We start from the raw sequence: 22,840 nt of genomic DNA on the forward strand, positions 1-22,840 counted from the left end.
AGAAAGAAAGAAAGAAAGAAAGAAAGAAAGAAAGAAAGAAAGAAAGAAAGAAAGGAAGAAAGAGGCAGTTGAAGAGCTTAAACTGACATCCACAAGAACTGGACCTGCCCTGGCCCCTCAATAGCACAAGTTCAAAGCTTTGGCTATCTCTTGACATGGGCACCCTCCTCCCCCTGTGAACCCCACAGAACTCATCTTCTTTAAGCTGAAGACTGTAAGTGAATAACAAGGGGGCCTGTCAGCTGATGATTTTGAGCAATTGACAAGCATCCCCTTCTTTTTTGCCCTAAAATTTCTCCAGAACTTATTCTTTCTGACACATCTCTCACACGGGAAAAACAGAGAATATAAGAGAAAATTAACTCCTGTAAATCTAAAGCACAAAGATTACTCTTTGTTACTCATTTAGAAAATGATCATTTTTAACCTTGATACAGGTATGGACCTCAAATTAGATAGAAAGCCTCCAATATGCTAGTTGTTAATTCAGTTCTTAAGAAAAAGCAGGTATATGCATGCACTTATTCTCTCTCTCTCTTCCTCTCTCTCTCTCTCTCTCTCTCTCTCTCTCTCTCTCACACACACACACACACACACACAGGTTGCAACAGACATTGAGAAAATACCTATCTAAGGTTTAGCCCTAATGATCCCCAAATAAAGAAATCCTGTTTCAGACACTTTTGAAAGGGAATTTCCACAGCCTTTCTAAGAACTACTTTTCAATGTTATAAATATTCTAGAAATTTTAATGAAACCTAGAGATTTTTAGTTTACTTACAACTAATCAAATGACCAAGTTTGTCAGTTGTATAGATAATTTTGGGACAAAATCTTGCAGTTTAATTTGAAAAGGATAAAGTTGTCATGTCTCCCCAAAACTTTATCATATTTGCTATTGCATTTATTATTTATACATCACCATAACCATACGAGATTCTTTACGGTAAATAGAACATAGAAGTAAACAAAAGCACGTAAAAAGCCCTTTGTTCTAAAGGAGTTATCAGCAAGAACCTCCTGATCTCCCCAAGGTATCAATTAAGTTTGCTGAACAGTTAAGATGATAAAGCACCAGGCCTCCTAATTTATTCTGTTCCATTAATTTTCTTCTATAATGTCAGAGAAAAAAGAACAAGAACTGAGTGTGAGGAATAATACACCCAGGAAAGAGAATGTCAGCACATGCATCGAGATTGTGGAAATTCTCTTAAAGAGAAATCGGCTTCCTAGGCAAGTTTGACAGTCCTAGACAATGAAATACCCTGTGCCATAGTTTTCTGCCCTGATATTAATGTACATTAGAGGCTGTATCACGAGAGAGGAAAGGTACAGGGGAGGTCCAGATTACATTCCCACACCAGTGGACCTTATCTGTAATGCTGCCATGTTACCAGCCCCTACTATCCTCAGTAGAAACATGGACTTAGGTCTAGGATGTATCAGAATGGAGCAGCAAAGAGCCAAGACTAAACTTTTCCATCTCTAAAGTGGGGTTAATGGAGGGAATTAGAAACATTTCAAAGTGAGCACTGTAATCTTCCTTTTCACACAATTACACACAACCTAAGTCCAGGTTACTGCCCCTTTTGTGAGATTCCTAGTTCCGTATGTAACTATAGATTATCGCTGATGACATCGGAGAATTAAACTTCTTATACCTTGTATTTTGTATGAATCCTTGACTTCTAAAACCAGCAGACATGAGCAGATTTAGTGGAGAACACTTAGGAGACTTAAAAGTTTTGCACTCGTGACATAAAATGTTGGGAAGACAAGGCCCTGAATGGGCTGCTTTGCTTGTTATCAAGATAAAAGACAAGGAAATATTTATAAATGATATTCCTTGAAGGTACTAAAAATATGATCTGCAGTATTCTATGGTGGAGGTTCTTTTTCATCAGATTTTTACCTGCTTTGGGCCTTATTGTTAAACTGAGAGAAGGGGCGCCTGGGTGGCTCAGTCGGTTAAGCATCCAACTTCAGCTCAGGTCATGATCTCACGGCTTGTGAGTTTGAGCCCCATGTCAGGCTCTGTGTTGACAGCTCAGTACCTGGAACCTGTTTCGGATTCTGTGTCTCCCTCTCTCTCTGCCCCTCCCCTGCTCACACTCTGCCTCTCTCAGTCACTCAAAAATAAATAAACATTAAAAATTTTTTTTTAATTGAGTGAATTGTAGTTTCTTTAGCAGTGTCCCATCCCAATGGCTGGATAAGAAACTTAGTCTAGTTCTGAGGCTCCATTTTCCAAAGCCTGTTTTTGTCATGGACCACGCCATGTGCTCGAAATGAGCTTTTCTCAGTAATAAGTCTGACATCTGAGTGGGATCGCCCTGACCCCTTTGCTTTATCTCTCATTTGGTTCTGCATTCAAGTGGGAAACATTGTCGCAAGGCTCCCTTAAACCACTATAATGAGTAAAGCAGAAGGATTTTAGAAGTAATGTAGAATCTGAACTTTTCCTTGGATGTGATAGCCACTGATAACACTCTCTGTCACCCTCATTAGCTTCTTACCACTTGCCACTATCTGTAGTTACCATGTTAGTTTATTTATTTGCTTAATAACTCTCTCTCTCCTCTCACTGGAACTCAACACCCACAACAGTCACGTTGTCCCCAGCCCATGAATGGTACTTGGCAAAATAATAGGAGCTCAATCAGTTTGGTTGAGTGGAGAGATCAAGCAATTTTCCAGGATTGCTCAGCTAAGAGGTTTGATCTCAGCACTCTGGCTCCAGACTGAACTAGAGAGCCTGCAGTTTTCATTCCTATTTGCGGTATTCTGCCCGCTCCTTTTGCTCAGCTTGATGTTGGCCACCTTGAGGCCTTCTGACAATCCTTCTGCAACTGACAGCCTGGAAAACAATCAGTGTAAGCTGGATCTTTTGCCCCAGGGCTGGCTTCCATCTTTTGTCAGGAAACTCTTAGCAGAACATGATTGAAAGGACTTGGGGATTTTACTTCCTGCTGTAGCTGCTATTTCAGAGTCATCGCTTATAACTTCTCCATTTGGGGGTACAACATTTTTCTATTATATAGGGTCCCAGGTAACCAATGAGACAACTTAGATGGAAGATTCCAGGCAGACAGGCCATCCAGAGTGGAGCTGTATTCCTGCTAGATCTCTCTGATCTGGACTCATCTCTCTCAAGTGGGACTTCGCTGCACCCAGAAGGCAGAGAACGTAGCCATCAACATTCTGCGGTTTCTTCCTTTCTCCTAACCCTACTGCCTCTGTCAGCTTATGGTCTGCCTTTCAGAATTCAGTAGGGACCACTGAACTAAATATGGGTCATGAGCTTTCTAGCCATTAATAGTTGATTCCTTGCTGTCCACCACCTAAGCACTTCTAGTAGGACAGTGGAACGTGCTTTGGTTCGGCCACTTGCTGCAACTCACTTAGGATTCTAGGATTAAGACCAGTTGCAAACAACAGAAGACCTCAAAATATCAGTGGCTTTAACAGAATAGAGATACATTTCTCTTTGAAGCAAAGAGAGGAGGATCAGAACTGATATGTCGCTCTATGGTGTTGACACATGGACCTCTGTATCTTATTGCTCTGTTGTGCTCGGTCCCAGCCCTGCAGCTCAGGATGGTGTCATCGGCTTTGCAGACAGCAGAGTGGAAAAAAGGACGAAGAAGGAAAGGCTCAAACAGCACATGGCAATTTTCTCTTAAAGAAGGGAACTAAGATCTGTCTCAACACTCCCATATACACCCTTGTGCCCAAAATTTAGTCAGGTGGCCACACCTAGCTGTTAGGAAGGGTAGAAAATGTCATTTTATTCTGAACAGTATATGCCTAGAAAATAAACCTTTCATTATTGAAGAGTGGCAAAATGGGTACGAGAGTTAACTAACACTGTGCCACAGACATGTCTCTAAAATTAAACGTTAGGCAAGAAATACAAATTGTGTAGAAGAGTAGGTATAATATGGCTCTTTTTCTGTAAAGTACACACATACATACCCATACACGTGTACAGACACACCCACAAAATATAAACTGCATTTCTTAAATCATAAGACAAATCCAGGGAAAATTCACTCCAAATTGACAACAGTAGTTGTCTCCAGGGAAGGAGATATTTGGGGATTTTGACAGTGAACGTTCACTTTTTTACTCTAAATATTTCTACATTGTTTAAATTTTTATACTGAGAATGGACTTATTGTTTGTATTAACTAAAGGCTTAAGGAAATAAAATAAAGATACCATGGAGCTCCAGGTAGAGGAATTGTATGCAGTAAATGAGCACTATGTAACACAGTATGATGGCTATGGAGCCAGAAGATTCCAACAGCCACTTACCAGCCTTGTCAGCTTAGGCAAATTCCTTTATCTCACTGTTCCTCAGTTTCCTCTTCCGTCAAATGGGCCAAACAATGCCTATCTTGCAGAATTGTTGTGAGGAGTATTTGAAATGATATGCATAAAGCACCCAGCACTTTACTCTTTTTCCTTATCTATGTATTTAATATTTTACAGTAAATGTACAGGATATGTGCAATGAAAATAAATAAACACATAATCAAAAATTTATAAAGATACCCAGTGTTGCAGATGATGAGTCTGGAGTTCTCTCTTGTCCAGCAAGAGAGCAGATGCAGAATTGAATATGAGAGAGGCTAATGTCTGAGAGGAGACAAGAGACCCGAACAGGGGTTTCATTTCCATATTTATTGAGCTCACAAGATATTACCCACGTGGTGAACATGAGGAAAACAAGATCTTACACATGTGAACAAGGAGAAAACAATCAGGTAGTCATTCACTTGTGTGTGTAAGAAGCAAAGGGTCTGGAGGGCAAGTGGAATTCGTGATCAAACTACAATAGTATATTGGTCTCAGATGGAAAGTGATTTCCTGCAGGTGATGTAACAAGTTACTCGTGACCCAATTACAATATCTTGCTAGCTATCCTCAGGCACTTTAGCCCCATGGTGGTGACTTTCTGCCCTAAGCTTTTTTATAACTTATTTATGCAAGTAGAACCTAATTCCCCACAACCCAGTATAAAGCCAGTGTCTAAGCCATCACTAAAGTAACAGGCAATAACTGATCAAAGCATCAAGGATTAGCTGAAGATAAGGGAAAGACTTTTAAAGGAAATAGGGCCATTATGGGCAACACAACTAATATCTGGTACAGAAAGGTAGTCATTGTTTGTCTCAAAGCAACGAGCTGGTAGAGACAGCTTTTTCTTGGAAACCATGCCTTTAACTTTAAAGTAAAATGAATATCCTGATCTTCTTAAATCCAGCTTTTGACCACAGTATACTTCATGCCCATATGAGTGTGGTTATCCTGGGCATAGAGGAAGGTAACTCCAACCCAGGAAGTTCACTTTGGTGATGTGGCGTCATGGGCACATGGCTCACCAGCTGGTGGAGGGACAGTTGGGTCACATCTCCTACAGGTATGGGTTTTAAGGTCAATTGGTGAGCATACATCTTTCAAATCCTTTTGCTCACTCACAGTGCATAGGAGACACTGCATAGGTTGGCAGTGACTTAGTAGACCCAATTATTGGCCCCAAGTTTTCACCCTTATCCACATCCACACTCTTGCTACAACCTTGATGTGGAGAGAGCATATTTCTCTTCCCCTTGACTTTTATGACTTGCTTTGGCTAATGAAATACAGACAGAAGTGGCTGTACCCGTTCCAAGTCTGGGTCTCAAGAGGGCTCATGAGTTTACGCTTGCTCTCTCGCACCTCTGCCATCAACAAGAGAAGCTCATGCTAGCACAGCTAGTTCATGGTCCCAGGAGAAAGATGAGAAGTATGTTACACAGAGCTCATCAGCAAACTCATGAGAAAAGAATAAAAGCCTACTGTATGCCACTGAGATTTTGTGGTTCTTCACTGCAGAACATTATTGTGGCAACTGCTAATTAAAACATTGATCTTATATATAGGTATAAAATAATATGTACATTATTATATAGTGTATACTAAAGAGCATATAATGAAAATTTGATTTAAGTATTTTAACTCATTCTAAGCAGGGCTAGATGATCACAGGAAAAGAGGTACCTGGGCAGGACAGGCATGTACCTACCAGCAATAAGCTTTCCCAGGAGCATGGGGATATGTCTGAAACCTGAAGAAAATTATTCCAAAACACAGGGGATAACTTAACACCATTTAATTAAATATCGGGGCACCTCAGTCGATTAAATGTCTGACTTCGGCTCAGGTCATGATGTCGCAGTTCGTGAGGTAGAGCCCTGCATCGGGCTTCGTGCTGACAGCTCAGAGCCTGGAGCCTGCTTCAGATTCTGTGTCTCTCTCTTTCTCTGCCCTCCCTACACTTGTGCCCTGTGTCTCTCTCTCTCAGTAATAAATAAACATTAAAAAATATATAGGGGTGCCTGTGTGGCTCAGTCAGTTAAGCGTCCAACTTCGGCTCAGGTCATAATCTCGCAGTCTGTGAGTTCGAGCCCCGCGTCGGGCTCTGTGCTGACAGCTCAGAGCCTGGAGCCTGCTTCAGATTCTGTGTCTCCCCCTCTCTCTGTCCCTCCCCTGCTTGCACTGTGTCTCTCTCTCCCTCAAAATAAATAAACATTTAAAAAATTAATTAATTAAATATCTACAAAATAAACCTTGTTGTCAACTAGTCAGCTGCAATTCAGTTCAGTTGCTTTATGGTTATATGTAAATTGTATTTAATGTGGGATATGGATACATACATTTTAACCCATTTGATCTAAGGTGGTATGGAGCCTTGAAATTCACCATCCATCCCTGTACTCAGAGAAGGTCTTAAAGCAGCCCTAAGAGGTATGTGGAAACAGATGAATTGAGAGAAAAGCAGATTCAATTATACCATTCCCTGTTTAGTCACAGGCAAGTGTGAAAATCCCTACCTGTCATCAAAAATGTTTTATTGGGAAAAGAAAAAAAAAGTTTTACCAAATTCACCAATAAGGAGATTCCACTATAGGGGTAAATCCTTACATATACCACTGTGAAGGAGGGTAATATCTCCCAAGAGGCATCTTTGTTCATAAAAAGGGCACTGGGGTGGGGGGTGGGGGGCGGGTGCCTGGGTGGCTCAGCCAGTTAAGCATCCAACTTCGGCTCAGGTCATGATCTCATGGTTTGTGAGTTCGAACTCCGCATCGGGCTCTTTGCTGACAGCTTGGAGCCTGGAACCTGCTTCAGATTCTGTGTCTCCGTCACTCTCTCTCTCTCTCTCTCTCTCTCTCTCTCTGTGTCTCAAAAATAAATAAACATTAAAAAAATTTTTTAAAGAGCACTGGAAAGATCTAGGGGCAAGTTCTGGTTCTGCTACACAATGCGAGTACCATGCTGAATGGGCTGGAGGGAAGGGAGGCTTCCTCCTGAAAGCCCCCCTCCTGCAAGCCAGCCTTTACAGCCTTGGGTTGAAATCTTTCTCCTTGCTTCCCGAACAGACTGTGTACATCCTTACCCTAACATTTACATGACTGTCTCAAGATTACATTTGTGCAGGACACTGTTGTTTTCTGAAAGAAGGGTTATAGCTTGGTCTTCTTTGTATCCTCAGCTTCTAGCACAGTGCTTGGTACATAACATACATTAAGTGTTATGTTCTAAAAAAAGTTATCCAACAAGGTTATCCGACTGGGGGAGAGACTCAGAATTGGAGACCCTGCTGTCTTTCTGACACCCCTACTCACAAAAATCAGGTTCTAACAAGAATGGATGTTTGATTATTGTGTGGAACACTCTGAAGCCGGTTGACATATGAGGTGATTTGCCATTTGTTTCTTGGGGCCATTTCCAAAATGAGATTATTTACTGATTGTTTTAGTATCCCTATATGGAAGCCTACCCAAGAATCCCACTATAATGGGTTTTGAAAATCAAAATAAAAGTTATGACTTTCTCTTAGGAAAAATAATCAGAGTCATTTTTGATTGCTTTGATAATAGACTCTTCTTTGCAGAGACAGAAAAAAAAAACATCTTTATAGATTTCACTTTCCTAAGCAGAGTAGGAACTATATCACAATAAGAGAAATAATAAGTGTGAATTAAAGGAGTTACTTTTTATTATTTTTTCAATCTGTTGTGTAAAAATGGATTCTGACAGCTCTGATTTCTAGAGGCAACCTTCAGCCATCCAAGCATTATATGGTGATTCATGTCACAATAAAAAGTCATCCACAGGTGCAGCAAGACATGGAGTAAATGTCATCTATATGATAAAGTTCCTCAAAATAACTGTGAAATTGTAGGCTACTTGGTCCAAAGTGTGTTCATCAATGCATCGTATATCATCTGATTTACAACTGTTACAAATATTTATAATAATGGAATATATTGTTTAACACGATGAAGCCTGAAAAGGCTCATTAACTCTAGATTTGATTTAGTATCTCCATTTCTTTTCATTTGCAGACTCATGATTCCGCAGTTCTGTAACATTAGCTTAATTATATGAGCAGTGAACCATCCCTAAATCTAGATTCGTGTTTAGTTGAGTGCAAAATAAATATTAATGTTGGGATTCTTATTTCTGAAATGCTTTTCTTAACAAATTCATCCATCTCCTTTATTTTGCGTCCTGGGATCTCAGAACTACGGCACAAATTGTAAATTGTAGAATCATGGAGTTTTAGGAAATGAGGACCTTCGAGGTCACAGAGATTAGGAAAATATGTTGAATGCCTCATATGACAAACTAAATAGTTCTTGTAAAGGTATGGAACTATAATCACCTTTATAAATGTCTTGGGGCACCTGGGTGGCGCAGTCGGTTAAGCCTCCGACTTCAGCCAGGTCACGATCTCACGGTCTATGAGTTCGAGCCCCGCGTCGGGCTCTGGGCTGATGGCTCAGAGCCTGGAGCCTGTTTCTGATTCTGTGTCTCCCTCTCTCTCTGCCCCTCCCCCGTTCATGCTCTGTCTCTCTCTGTCCCAAAAATAAATAAACGTTGAAAAAAAAAAATTAAAAAAAAAAAAATGTCAGAAGGAAATAAATGGCAAATACTGAAAAAAACAACAACAAAAAACCCCCCACAAAGGTTAGACCTAAAAGGTAAAAATGAGTATAATAACAAACAATTAGAGAACTAAATGTAATCACTTAAAGTTGATCCAAACTCAAATAGATTGCTCAAAGGAAGATGAGAGTAACACTGAGTATAAGGAGAAATTTACTCCAAAAGGTGTTGATGCTCAGTCTAGCCCTGTCATGAATCTCACACCAGACTTGCTCCTTTAAAATGTGGAGTCTAGGGGTGCCTGGGTGGCTCAGTCATTAAGCATCCAAGTCTTGGTTTCAGCTCAGGTCATGACCTCATGGTTGGTGAGATCAAGCCCCACATCAGGCTCTATGCTGGCAGTGTGGAGCCTGCTTGAGATTCTCTCCCTCCCTCTCTCTCTGCCCCTCCCCTGAGAGCACTGTCTTCTGTGTCTGTCAAAATAAATAAGTAAACTTATAAAAAATTTTCTAATAAAAAAATAAAATGTGGAATCTAAAAAAAAAAACAAAACAAATGAATCCACACCACAAAACAGAAAGAGATACACAGATATAGGAAACAAACTGTCAGGAGAGACTGGGGGCTGGGCAAAATAGGTGAAGGGGATTAAGAGGTACAAACTTCCAGTTATAAAATAAGTCATGGAGATGTGAGGTACAGCACAGGAAATCTAGTCAATGATACCGTAATAACCATGTTGATGAACAATGGTAACTAGACATATGGTGGGGTCATCTCGTCATGTATAAAAATACTGAATCACTAGGATGTACACCTGAAACTAGCAAGATAGTGTGTGTCAATTACACTTCCATACAAACATAAATGAATAAAATAAGACTGGAAGATTCCCTACCCCCTGAAAAAAGGAAACCACCTGTCACAGGCTTTCAAATGTAGACAGAAAAAAAAAAACAAAACCAAACTTGTTTTTAAATTAAACATTAACCTTTTTTATTGTGATTCTTGGACCTTTTCCTGCTAGTCAACCTGTGAGAATTTCTCTTTTCTCCTTCCTAAATGAATTACTTTGATTCTTTACCAAATTATAACTGCTAAAAAATTGCCCAAGAAATATCTGTTGAGAAGTTAATTAATTTTGTTATTTTACGTTTTTCCATGAGGTGATGTATTTTTATTTGCAAAGTTTTACAAGTGATTTCATTTGCAAAGTTTTACAAGCCATTCTTATTTTTCTTTGCAAAGACATCTTACTATTATATACTTTTAGATTTACACAATTATAGAACACTTGGGATACCCACCAGCATCTCTGCTGAAATGCAGATTTCTAATTCCTCACCATCTCTTTCCAGCAGGCTTCCTTTCAATTCTTATTTTTTAACAGCTGTTTTTTTTTTTTTTGCCTTAGCCAAATAATCCATGATAGCTTTCAGACTTTCTTTTCCTTATCTCATAGAACGTCCTGTCTGGTGGCTGTCAATCAGTGGTTTTTCAAATTTTAGCCCACATCAGGATAACCTGGAGGGTTTATGAAAACACGGATTGCTGGACCCTAGATCTGGGGGAGGACTGCCAATTTGGATCGTCAACAAGGTGCCGGATGATGCTGATGCTGCTGTACTGGAACCCAGCTTCCACAAGCATAGGGAAAGAACATTTGGATACAAGGGTCCTGGGTCATTTCTTTAAGGGAGCAGTAGATCTAAAAAGAGATCCAGGAATATAGCCGATGGGCCACAACATTGTTTACAATATTAAAAATTGAAAACAAGCCAATGTCCATCAAGGTGGCTTCCATCTGGAGGCTGTACTAGCTAACGGTGGGGTCACGTGGCTCTGAATGGGGAGATAAAGATGATGGAGGCACACCAGCTCTTCAAGCCTTGGCCCCCGGGGTGACACGACCTAATGGAGTTTCTCTACATACCCCTGCTCTAGGACCGGAACTAAGTGAAACAGTACTGTGGGCAGAGAGAGGACTGTGCCTTCCTCGGACTCCCCACCCAAAGAGTCCTTGATTTCTCATGCTTTCCCCCTATTAATATCTTAAGTAAGCAAGCAGGCTGTTAGGTTGAAAAAAAATCACAAGAGTTAGCTACCACTCTTTGACAAAGTGTATTCTTATAGATCTTCAGTCTTAATAAATGCCACATGAAAAATTAAAACGTAAGGAGAGTAAGTTTGTGGTCTAAAGCGGGAGTCAGCAAACTCTGCTTATCGGCCAAATGAGGCCCACTGCCTGTTGTGCTGCACAAGTCATATAAATGTTGTGCATACAAAGGTCATAGAGCCGCAAGCTTTAAGATTTTTAAATGGTGGGGGAGAAAAATCAATATATCAGTAATTCATGACATGTGAAAATTACATGATCTACTGTCTGTCTCTAAACTAAGTCGTATTGGAGCGCTGTCACACTTGTTCATCTGCACACTGCCCACAGCCTCCTTCCTGTCACAATGGCAGATTTGAAAAGTTCCATCAGAGACCCGGGATAACCCACAAAGGCTAAAATACTTCCTTATCCGGTCCTTTACAGAAGGGTGTTGACCTCTGCTCAAAAAATTTGGAAGCCTTGTTAAAGTTACACCAAGGGTTTGTTTGCTGTTGAATTTCTCTTCATTTAACTTGCTAATCAGGTTTTGCAGCTGCAAATGGGACTATTTTTTGCAGCATTTCCCAATGCCACTTGACTGAAGAACCCTCCTTTTTACCACATGTTTCATGCATTAGACATTTTGAGGAACTCTGACTTTGGAAATGCCATTCTGGAGCACAGGCCTTCAAAGTGGGGGTGCACAAACTTAATGAGAAGGAATGAGAGCTAATGATGAAACTTAAGATATCTGTGAACCAATTGCAAGGGCGGCCCAGGTGAAAAGAGGGTTTGAATTCTAAATGTCTCTCAAATTATACCCACGGGAAATATAGATGGCCCTTCCTTGGGAATATACCAAGGCAGAAATGCAACGTTGAGGAAAGAAATTTTCTATGTACAAAATAATCCCACCATCTTTACATTGTAAAAAAGAAATGGTAATTATAAATTAGAGGAAACGCCACAGAAAAAGATTAGCTATGTCAGTCAGCAGAATGTTTGGTAAATGTTAACACTAAATACGCTAAGCATGAGCTTTCTATTCCAAAAGCCTTGGAAAGTCAGGGAATGTTATGTAACAACCACCATTATCATTTCGCTTGGCATTTTAAGATAGGAGCAGGCTGTTCTTTCTGGAAAAAAAAAAAAAAATTCTCCTTTTGTGAAATAACAGCGACCTCCAGTGGCAATCTTGTTACAGTGTAGTGCTTTATATTTTCTCAAAGTCCAAAAAACAGTAAGTGATGTGCACACTTCCCCAGATTTTAAATGTGAATCCATTTATTTAACGAATATGTGCTGAACACCACTCTGTTCAATGGAGGGGATAACCTTGGGCAAAGAGTCAGAAGACCTGAGCTGTAGAGCAAATACAAGAAACTAAAAGCTGTTTGACTCTGGACAAGACCCCTTGTGACTTACCTGGTCTTGATCTTCTCACAGCGCTGTTTTGAGTAACCATGAAACTATAGGTAGAAGCTGTCTTTATATAATGATGCACACTGCAAACGGGAGGAGGTCATATGTTATTATCACGCATGGTTCCTTCCTTAGAGTTTTTATAAACAAGTCAATAAGTTGAGATACATGGGATCAATATAGGGATGGGCAGCAGAGCAATTCAGGCTAACAAAGAGTAATAGATTGCCTTCTAAAGGCTAAAATAGGAAGTCAACTCTGAATGGACTGGGGAAAAAAACCACATGAAGTCCTTCTAGACTGGTGAATTCAGAGGTGGACACCATTGGCTGGCGCTTCTTTCCCTAGTCCCCCTTACTGATAGAGCCCCAGTTTTGTTCTGGGGTGCACCCTCCTGTGTACTATGCACCACTAGTGGCTACGTCAGTCATACTTTTACTCTCCTCAGTGACTGGATTTAGCCATGGTTATATGACCCAACCTAGGTCTTCTTGAGGGCAACAGCATGCATGGCCATGCTAGGGAAGATTTTGCATGCTATCTATGAGAAATACACACACCTGTTTTTGAAGGGATAGTGTTGTGTTTGTGTGTGACACCTGAAACTTCTGCAACTGTTTGTGTCTATAAGAGGAAACATGATGGCACCCTAAAGGGGGCAGAGCAGAGGGGCAGAAAGGACATTGCTGGGTCCTTGACAGCAATGTCACACTGTGGACTTAGCCAGCTCTGGATGTCACATGAGCTATTAAGCCCATTGTTTTAAAGTCATTTTTACTGGGAAATTACATGACTTGCTGCTGAAGGCATCCTTACCTTTTTCACAAGGTGTTGCCCCTCTGGGGCCCCTAGGCTTGGAAATAACCTGGACCTCAATGGGTTCCTTTCTTTCTTTTCCTTTTTTTTTTTTTAAAGAGAAAGCAAGCTTGTGCAGGGGAGGGGCAGAGGGAGAGAGAGAGAGAAAGAGAGAATCTTAAGAAGGCTTCATACCCAGCACAGAGCCCAACGCAGAGCTCAGTCTCACAACCTGAGATCATTACCTGAGTCAAAATCAAGAGTCAGAGCCTTAACTGACTGAGCCACCCAGATACCCCATGGGTTCCTTTCTTTCAGTCATCCATAGAGTATTCTCAGAGAGTTACAGTTGCATATAATGTATACCATAATTCTCACATTAGTGGAACAACAGAAGTTCAGCAAAACAAAAACCTTTATGAAGGAGAAGGTATTGGTACAACATCTGAGTAGGACGAAGGATGACATCACTCAGCATTTATTTTTGTGAAAAGGCATGCAGTTCCTATCTCCTGTCCCTAGATACCAGGCATGGAGGTGGTTACCTCTACTTACCTTTAGGCTTATTGATTGGATCCAATGAGATATTGCATCTGAAACATAGGTTCTCATTGAATGTGGTTTTTTTCTATTCCTTGTCTTTACCAATGTATATTCTTTCATTCAACTTACCAAGAGCTCACCTTCTAACCCAAGCTTTCCCCAAATTAAATTCACCTATTAATTTATGTCCCCTTTGAACTCAAGTCTGTGGACTGCATTTTAAGTACCACTGCTTAAGTTTTCTGCTGCAGGTGGGCATATTCTCTCTCTCTCTCTCTCGGTATGTACCAGGATTGCAAGGAGGTCAAGCAAGGCAGACATTTTGGCCTTGACTTATGTGTTAAGTATGTGCGTTCTCTGACTCCTCTCAACCTCTCTCCAGTCCCCCAATATTTATGCTTCTGATCTAAAGTCACTACCAGTCAATGGAGACAACTGCTTGCCTTAGTGACCCTAACATGACAGTGTGGAGCTGCAGACAGGTGAAGGAAGGGCAGAATGACCTTGCTCTTTATTATGCAGGCTGCAAAGTTCCTTTTTGGCTTTATAAAAGCCAGTTCCTCTCCCACAGTGGGGTGGATTTGGCTGCTTACTGGGAAGGACAAAAGTTGGAATTTGGCCAAAGAACTGATAGCACTGTCACCAGACCCAGAATCCTGGTGTATGTCAACGATTGAGGCAGAGCTGTCTCTGTCACATGCTCTCTGAACCTACTCGAAATAACTAATTTAATAGCAAAGACTTCCTGGGTGTCTTTTTTTTTGTGCCTGGAACCATTCTAAGTGTGTACTCATTTACTACAGCAAACTGATGAGGCAGATGTAATGATGATCTCTGTTTTACTCACGGGGACACAGAAGCATAGAGAGATAAAGACACTTGTCCAAGAGCAGATGACTCGTACGGGGCAGACCAGAGATTCAACCTCAGGCAATCTTGCTCCAGAGCCTGTTCTCTCAACCCTGCATTAAACCACATCTGAACACACAGAGTGTCATTGCCGCACATCTCCCCCAGTGAACTATTGATCTGTTCATTAGGGATGTAGGAGCACCCACTGTTGTGCAAAGAGCAGGGGGTTCAAAGACAAATTAGACATCATCTCTGCTCTAAGCAACACCACAATGCGGTTGGGAAACCAATAGAAAAATAGGTCATGGAGATCTTACATCCCTCTGGACTATTTTTTGACTTTGTTTATTTTGAGAGAGACAGAAAGCATGTGCACATGCACGTGAGCAGGGGAGGGGCAGAGAGAGGGAGAGGGAAAATCTCAAGCAGGCTCCCTGCTGTCAGAGCAGAGTCCAATGTGGGGCTCACACTCAAGAAATGTGAGATCATGACCTGAGCTGAAACCAAGAGTCGACATTCAACCAACTGAGCCACCCAGGCGCTTCTAGACTATTCTTAATCTACTATACCACTATCTTCTGGTGTAAAACAACTGAAGGTGTTTTACCTTTATTGTTTTATTAAGTATTAGTTTGTTAGAGTTACCAGAACAAAGTACCAGAAGCTGGGTGGCTTTCAACATGGAAGTTTGTCGTCTTATAGTTCTGGGATCTAGAAGTCCAAGATCAAGGTGTCAGCAGGGGTGGTTTCTTCTGAGGACTCTCTCCTTGCTTTATGGATGACCATCTTCTCCCTGTGTCTTTACAAGGTATTCGCTCTGTACCTGTGTCCAAATTTCCTCTTCTTATAAGGACATCAGTCAGATTGGGTTAGGGCTCACCCTAATGACCTCATTTTAACTGAATTACCCTTTTAAAGACCCTTTCTCTAAACACAGACACATTCTTAGGTACTGGAGTTTGGGACTCCAATATGTGACTTTGGGGGGTGGGGTGGGGGACACAACTCAGCCCATAACTTGCATTAACTCCGACCAACTTCTCCTGATAGTGCTTTGACATTTTTAATGACAGTACATCCCCAGCATTTGTAAGAATTGAAAAACTTTCTCAGCCTAAGACAGGAAAAGAAGAATATAATTATGCATACTGTAAGCAAAGTGTATAATTAAGATGTTGTGAATGATTCCTGGGGACATGCTTTTGTTTATTCAAAAACACAGCCTAGAATTGTTTTCACAGGTTAATTTGAAGTGCTTCTCATCACAGGGTATTACATATATGTTCAGCATGAAGTTTATCCTAATAACAAAAATACAGTTTGAACTGCCCTTTTTTAATCCCCCAGAAGTGGTTAGTGTATCTCAAACATCTTATAGAGCAGAATAAAACTGAGAATTGGCCCTGAAAATGAGGATAGAGCAAATCGAAGGGCTGGGAAGACCTTACTACATAATTTATAGTGAGATCCATTATCTACATCAGCAAAATAGAGGGCAATGCTTCCTGTGAATAAATTTCACTTTCTTTTGATACATATAAATAACTAAATAGTAAAAGAACAAATGGATGACATTTTGTGATTTGCAATGTGTTATATTAAAGTCATCACAGACTGAAATAATAGACAGTCCATATTCATTATTTCAAGAGGGCAGACTATTCCCTCCTAGACTAATTATTTAGATATGTTAAAACTTAATACCTTTAAAAAAGAATTCTCATGTTTTCCTTTCATACAACTAGCAAAATTTCACCGTGTGGGTGTTCAACCCACCCTCCAGTGACACAGGCAATAGAACTGAATTCCTAAGTGGCTTTCATCTTGACATTGTGTTACCCACTGAAGAGTCCCTGTGGCATAATATAATTCTCTAATAAAACTTCACAGTTCAAACCTTCATGTATTTCTAATGATTCATAGCAGCATTTCCCAAATTGCTTGAGACAGACTAATTGCATAAAAGCCATTGTTAAAATTGAGAAAATGACAATTTTATCCCTGTTACTAAACTACATATTTCTTTGGATAGAAATGAAAGATTTGTAAAAGGACACATGGCAGACTGACATCATGCTTATTTCCGAGAATTAAATATTTCCCAACAATATCTATCTGTTAAATCCATTAGAACAGCTTTTCATTTCTGAATTTTCTGTGAAGAATTTCATTTTATCGTGGCAACACGTCACCTTCGTCAGGGAATTTCAAATTATTTGTAAATACAAATGTTATAAAGATTAAGAAAATCATGCCCCTGCCACAAAATCCTTAAAATTTGGCACCCAAGGAGGCACAGAAAAATTTAAAATAAACAAACAAAACCACTCCCATAATGCTGGAATTGTTGTCTTCTGTTTTAAGGTAAAATGTTAGGTTAGATAATATTTCAGTTTTCTCCTAATTCTAATATTACAGCAACACTCTGATTCTTCCAGATTATTATCAACCTACCTAGAATAGTGTATTTCAAAAAATTAAGTGTTGACTTAAGTTACTCTTGTCATAACATTGTTTAAATATGTTTAAGTATAAAACTGGGTTTCTTCTGTGCTATTTTTACAATTCTTTAACAACTGTAAAAAACCAAAGCTTATTTGCAAATCAAATAATACAAAAATTTAATATACCTGATTCATTCATTCATTCATTCATTCATTCCAGAATTGTTTACTGAGTGTGTACTATAGCCCAGGAACTAATCCAGGTCCTAGAGTTACAACAGTAAAGAAAGTAGATGAAAATCCCTGCCCTCTTAAAATTTAAATTCTGGTGGTGGGAGGGTAAGAAGGAGAGGAGAAAGATAGTAAATAAAATCAACTGTATACTATGTTAAATGGAGATCAGTATGGGAGAGGGGGAAGAGCAGGAAAGGAAGTGGATAATATAAGAGGAGAAGTATCCATTTTCAATGAAGTGAACAGGGAAGCAAAGATTTGAACAAGGTCTGGAGAAGGTGAGGTGGTGAGCCACTTGGATACCTTGGAGAACAGCTTTCCAGAGGGAACAGCCGGTGAGGAGACCCTGAGGTGAGAGGCATCCACAGGGAACAGCAAGGAGGCCTATGTGGCTGCAGTGGAGTGAACCAAGAGGATGTGAAGGCACATGGGGACAGGGATGTAGGGACGTTGCACATGGGGACAGGGATGTAGGGACATTGACTGGGGCCACATAGGGCAGTCTGAAAACCTTCCTTTTTCCCTGAGTGAGATGGAACACCACTGGAGGCTTTTGAGCAAAGGACTGACACTACCTGTCTTCTGTTTTAGCAGGATTACTCAGGCAGCTGTGTCAGGGAGGCCAGGGTAGAATAAAAGCTATTTCCAAGGGGCATGATTTTTCTGGAGCAGCATTCCTTGAGTCTCTCTTCTCCCTGTCTCTGACTGATGAGATTGGAAGAAAAAATTAGTAATGTTCCATTAACCCTTTCCTCTCCACTCTTTGGAATCTGCCTGCCTACAGAGAGGGTGTGGTCTGCGTGTCTCCCTCAGCCATGCTGTGAGCTTCAGTGAGGCAAGGTCTACCCTGCAGGGATGTTCTCTTGTTCTTTAAGGGGTGAATCGGCTGGCTTACCACAGGGAGGAGATGTTAGCAGGCCCACTTGGCTGAGATCGCACTACTTTGGCCAAGACTGCTATGTTTTCACCAAAACCCATTTCCTCTAGCTTTTGGACATAGAACTAGACTGAATTCCCCGCTTTCCCAGTCTTGCTTAGTGTTAGGTCAAGCCTCGTGGCTGAGGCAACCAAATGTGAGCTGAACTGATGTGAGCCACTTCCACTACTGGCTCATAAAAACCTCCTGTGTAGTCTTTCACAGTCTCTCTTTCCAGCCTATTGACCGGAAGTAGAGACTTCAGGAGAATGTTCCAAAACCCTAGAGGATGATGGAGTCACATTATGGAAGACCACTGAATGACCAACCTTATTGATGGGCACCTACCAAACAGGAACATCCTTGATGGATTTCACATGAGCAAGAAATAAACTTTTGTTGTATTAAGCTACTAAGATGTTGGGGTTGGTTTTTTAACAAAACAGCATTACTTATCATAACAAATACAGTCACATTCTCCAAAGAGTTTTGTTTTTTTGTTTTTTTTACCAGTAATAAAGCTAAGATACTGCCTCCACCTGTCTGGATCCTAGTCTACTTCTCAATTTGTTTTAATCTTGAGTGGAAAGACTGTTTTTTATCAATTCCTTAAACCTCCAACAGATTGTACTGTTCTCTAGGTGCAGATAATAAACTTGTCTTGTGTGAGATATAGGACTTATAAGATGGGCACCAGCAGAGCTATTTGGTAGGCTTCCTATCTAAGAGTGTTCCAGATTTTGGCTAATATTCAATGGCAACTTTGTGTAGGGAGCCGTGTACAGTCTCATTCCAAATGTTGATTTTTTTTTTTTTTACCTTTGAATTACATCCTCAACAAGTTTTTCTGTGAGCCATATCACTGGTAATTACAGTTTTCGTATATCATTCCTAGGGACTTCCTAGGGACTTCCATTTTCATTCAAAAATGAGAAGATGGGCTAACCTATACTTTAAGGATAGTTAATTTGTATTATATGATCATACATGCTGACTCCTTTTCCTAAACAACGAAATTAAAATTCTCTGAATGATGTGGTGAACAATTTTTAAATTAAGCAAACAATTATTATTATTATTATTATTATTATTATTATTATTTGTAATCATATAATAATTGAGGTTGGGATAAAAAGTGTTGGAGAAGGTTTCAGTCTCTACAAGGAATGTTTCACCTGCAGATGTTTTTCCTCCCCAGGGTCAAAGTCTCTATTATTTAGATCCACAGTGTGATGTGAATTTAAATTGCTTTGACTCAGTCCAGTGGACCAACTCTGTCTCTGACCCATTAAACGCATGTCCCTCAGTAATATAAAATAGTAAATTCAATTGTTGGTTAGATCATATCTCCTCTTCCTGAGTCCTAGAGAGATTTAATCAGTGAAATTAAGTTCTCCTCTCCAATGTATCAGGAAAAGGGACCAGCAAGAGGCTGTAGGTGGGAGGCAACAGGGCACTGAAAATGTCTGACACACTGAGGCAGCTGATGGTTGCTGTTCATCTGTCCTGACACAGCGATATCCTGACAATCGGACTCCTCAAATCTTCACAAGATCTAAAAGTTGGGAACCTGAACCATGGTAGAACCTGAGCATTGGATCTTCCATAACATACATTTTTCCATATAGGCCTTGACCCATGAGAGACTTTTTTTTTTTTTCTTTGAGAGAGAGGGTGCAAGTGAGCAAGGGGGAGAGAGAGAGAGAGAAGGAGAAAGAGAAAGAGAAGCTAGGCTCACAGGCAGAGGGGCTCATGTTTTCACTCAAAGCAGGATTCGAGCTCATCTGATGTGGGACTTAAACTCATGAACTTGAGATCACGACCTGAGCCGAAGTCAGATGCTTAACAACTGAGCCACAAAGGCACCCAAGAGACTTCTATTTTGGGTAAATAGATGACATGATTGGTCTTTCCTTTTTTGTCTATACACCAGATAATGAGATTTTTCTCTTTCTTTTTGGAATACCTGGTTTTAAAGATTATTCAATTTAGTGTAGCCATGCCAAATACAGCAAGAGTTGAAATACACAGTAAATCACTGGCCAGCCCACAGAAGTTACTGTGTGATAAATGGTCAACTATACTATTCACAAGAACACACACACACACTCACTCACTCCTGTTCATTGGAAATGATCTGTGTATATTTTAGTTATATAGCCTGTTGAGTTTCTTAAAATTGTCTTTATAATAGCTTTATGTTTCTTTATTGCCTGCCTCATATTAAGCCAGTCTTCATAATATTTTACACTTTGCATGTTTTTATTAGTTTCATCTTATTTATTTAAAATGAAAATATTTCTAACTCAATTTGTATTTATTTATTCATAGGCCAGTGTTTATTTTCTTTTTGTCACCTTAACAGTATTTTGTAAACTATTTAAATTCTATACAGTTTTAGCTGCCATTTAAAAACTTATATACACACCTAATTTCGGTAAAGTTCAGGAAATTATTTAGCTAATTATGAACACTGACAATTGTGGGAGTTGAGGTATAACAGTTATTACCCATTATTATTGTTTTAAATACTCTCCTTTTCTTTTCTTTTTCTTTTCTTTTCTTTTCTTTTCTTTTTTCTTTTTTCTTTTCTTTCTTAATTATCCAAATTATCCATGGTTCTCAGCCTGGATTGCTTTTACTTTATTTTTTTTAACATTTATTTTTGAGACAGAGAGAGAGAGACAGAGCATGTGGGGGAGGGTCAGAGAGAGAGGGAGACACAGAATCTGAAACAGGCTGCAGGCTCTGAGCTGTCAGCACAGAGCCTGACGCGGGGCTGGAATTCATGGACCGCGAGATCGTGACCTGAGCCGAAGTTGGACGCCCAACCGACTGAGCCACCCAGGCGCCCCAACCTGGATTGCTTTTAAAATTACCATCATCAGAGCCCTAACTCAGGTCAACTGAATCCAAATCTCTGCAGCTATTATACAAAAAGAAAAACAAAACAAAGAACCTTCCTAGGTGATTCCAGCATGTAGCCAGGGGTGAGAATAATGGCTTATTCCAAAGTTTGAGATCTGGACCTAAATGATTTGAATGTTCTCTTTCCTGCAACTATCATCACCAATAAATCTGAGGATGTGAACTGAGAATTAAAATTAAGAGTGAGGCACCTGGGTGGCTCAGTCGGTTAAGCATCTGACTCTTGATCTCCGCTCAGGTCATCTCATGGTTTGTGAGTTTGAGCCCCCCGTCTGGCTTTGTGTTTACAGAGCAGAGCCTCCTTGGAATTCTCTCTCTCTGCCTCTACCCCACTCATGCTCTCTCTTGCTCCAAAAATAAAAAAAAAACAAAAAACAACTTTAAAAACAAATCCCCAAGACCACTCCTATAGTTGGCAAGAAAGTTAAATATAGACAAAACAAACACGTATATGAATATGTATATGTATATGAGCATGTATTTTTATTTTCTATCTAGTAGTGATCCTTGCCAACTATTTGGTTAAATAGCACAGGAATGATCCCCACTATAGTGCATTACACGTTTGGGATCCTCATTTAATGCCTCATAAGCTGCTGTAATAGCAGAAGTAGTAATAAGTTATAGTGGTAACAGTATTTACTTCGTGTTTGCTATGCACTTTTGAGAATTTGAGCCTTTCTATTTTGCAAATATTTTTATTATTTCCTTTTTATATGCTCTATAGTAATATCTCCATTGTATGCCTTCATTTGAGTTTTATAAAGGGTCAGTGTTGAAATGTCCATTTGAACATGACTGTGTATTTTGCAAAAAAATATAGAGACGTTATTATTATCCTACAATAACAAATACAGTGAAAGTGATTATATTGAAATCAGTTATAAAGAAAAAATATATCTTTTAGGACAAATTGTCTTTATTCTTTTGTCAAACAAATAAAAAACTACTTAATCCAATGTTTCCTTCTACACCCTATTAGGAAATTTTGACCAAACTTAGCACTCAAGAACAGTGATTAAAACATTCTTCTAGGGGCGTCTGGGTGGCGCCGTCGGTTAAGCGTCCGACTTCAGCCAGGTCACGATCTCGCGGTCCGTGAGTTCGAGCCCCGCGTCGGGCTCTGGGCTGATGGCTCAGAGCCTGGAGCCTGTTTCCGATTCTGTGTCTCCCTCTCTCTCTGCCCCTGCCCCGTTCATGCTCTGTCTCTCTCTGTCCCAAAAATAAATAAACGTTGAAAAAAAAAAACACAACATTCTTGTGCTGGTCACATTTATCTTTATACTCTTTTTAATTGATTTAGTTTTCTCTTTTAATTGGCCTAATTTCTACTACATTTGATTTTATAAATCTATACCAATTGTTTTCTGGAATAAGCACAATGCAAATGTGAAATAAATGTCTTAAATGGCTAGGATTGTCTTTCAATCTAGACCTTACACAAATTTCCATTTTTAAAGTTCAAGCCAGAACATATATTGTTCTGTCCTAATATCTATACCTACAAATACTATACTATCACATTTAATGTTTAGCTGAAGCAGCATGTTTTTGTTACTGGTGGTACCTTGATTAATTAGCTTGTCCCTTCCTTCTTCTTTCCTTTCCTTCCTTTCCTTCCTTCCTTCCTTCCTTCCTTCCTTCCTTCCTTCCTTCCTTCCTTCCTTC

At 39.9% G+C, this 22,840-nt stretch overlaps 1 long non-coding RNA gene across 1 annotated transcript in view; it reads right to left on the minus strand.

The window, feature by feature from the left end:
• LOC121029343 (uncharacterized) overlaps positions 1–22,840 on the minus strand; it is a 48,304-nt gene that overhangs the window by 12,114 nt on the left and 13,350 nt on the right. Inside the window, exon 2 of the long non-coding RNA XR_005789688.1 lies at positions 12,464–12,543. This is a non-coding gene — a long non-coding RNA (uncharacterized LOC121029343). The remainder of the gene's footprint in view (positions 1–12,463; positions 12,544–22,840) is intronic.

This window comes from Herpailurus yagouaroundi, unplaced genomic scaffold (genome assembly GCF_014898765.1).
Source record: "Herpailurus yagouaroundi ecotype Mexico unplaced genomic scaffold, PumYag 28, whole genome shotgun sequence".
NCBI lineage: Eukaryota > Metazoa > Chordata > Mammalia > Carnivora > Felidae > Herpailurus > Herpailurus yagouaroundi.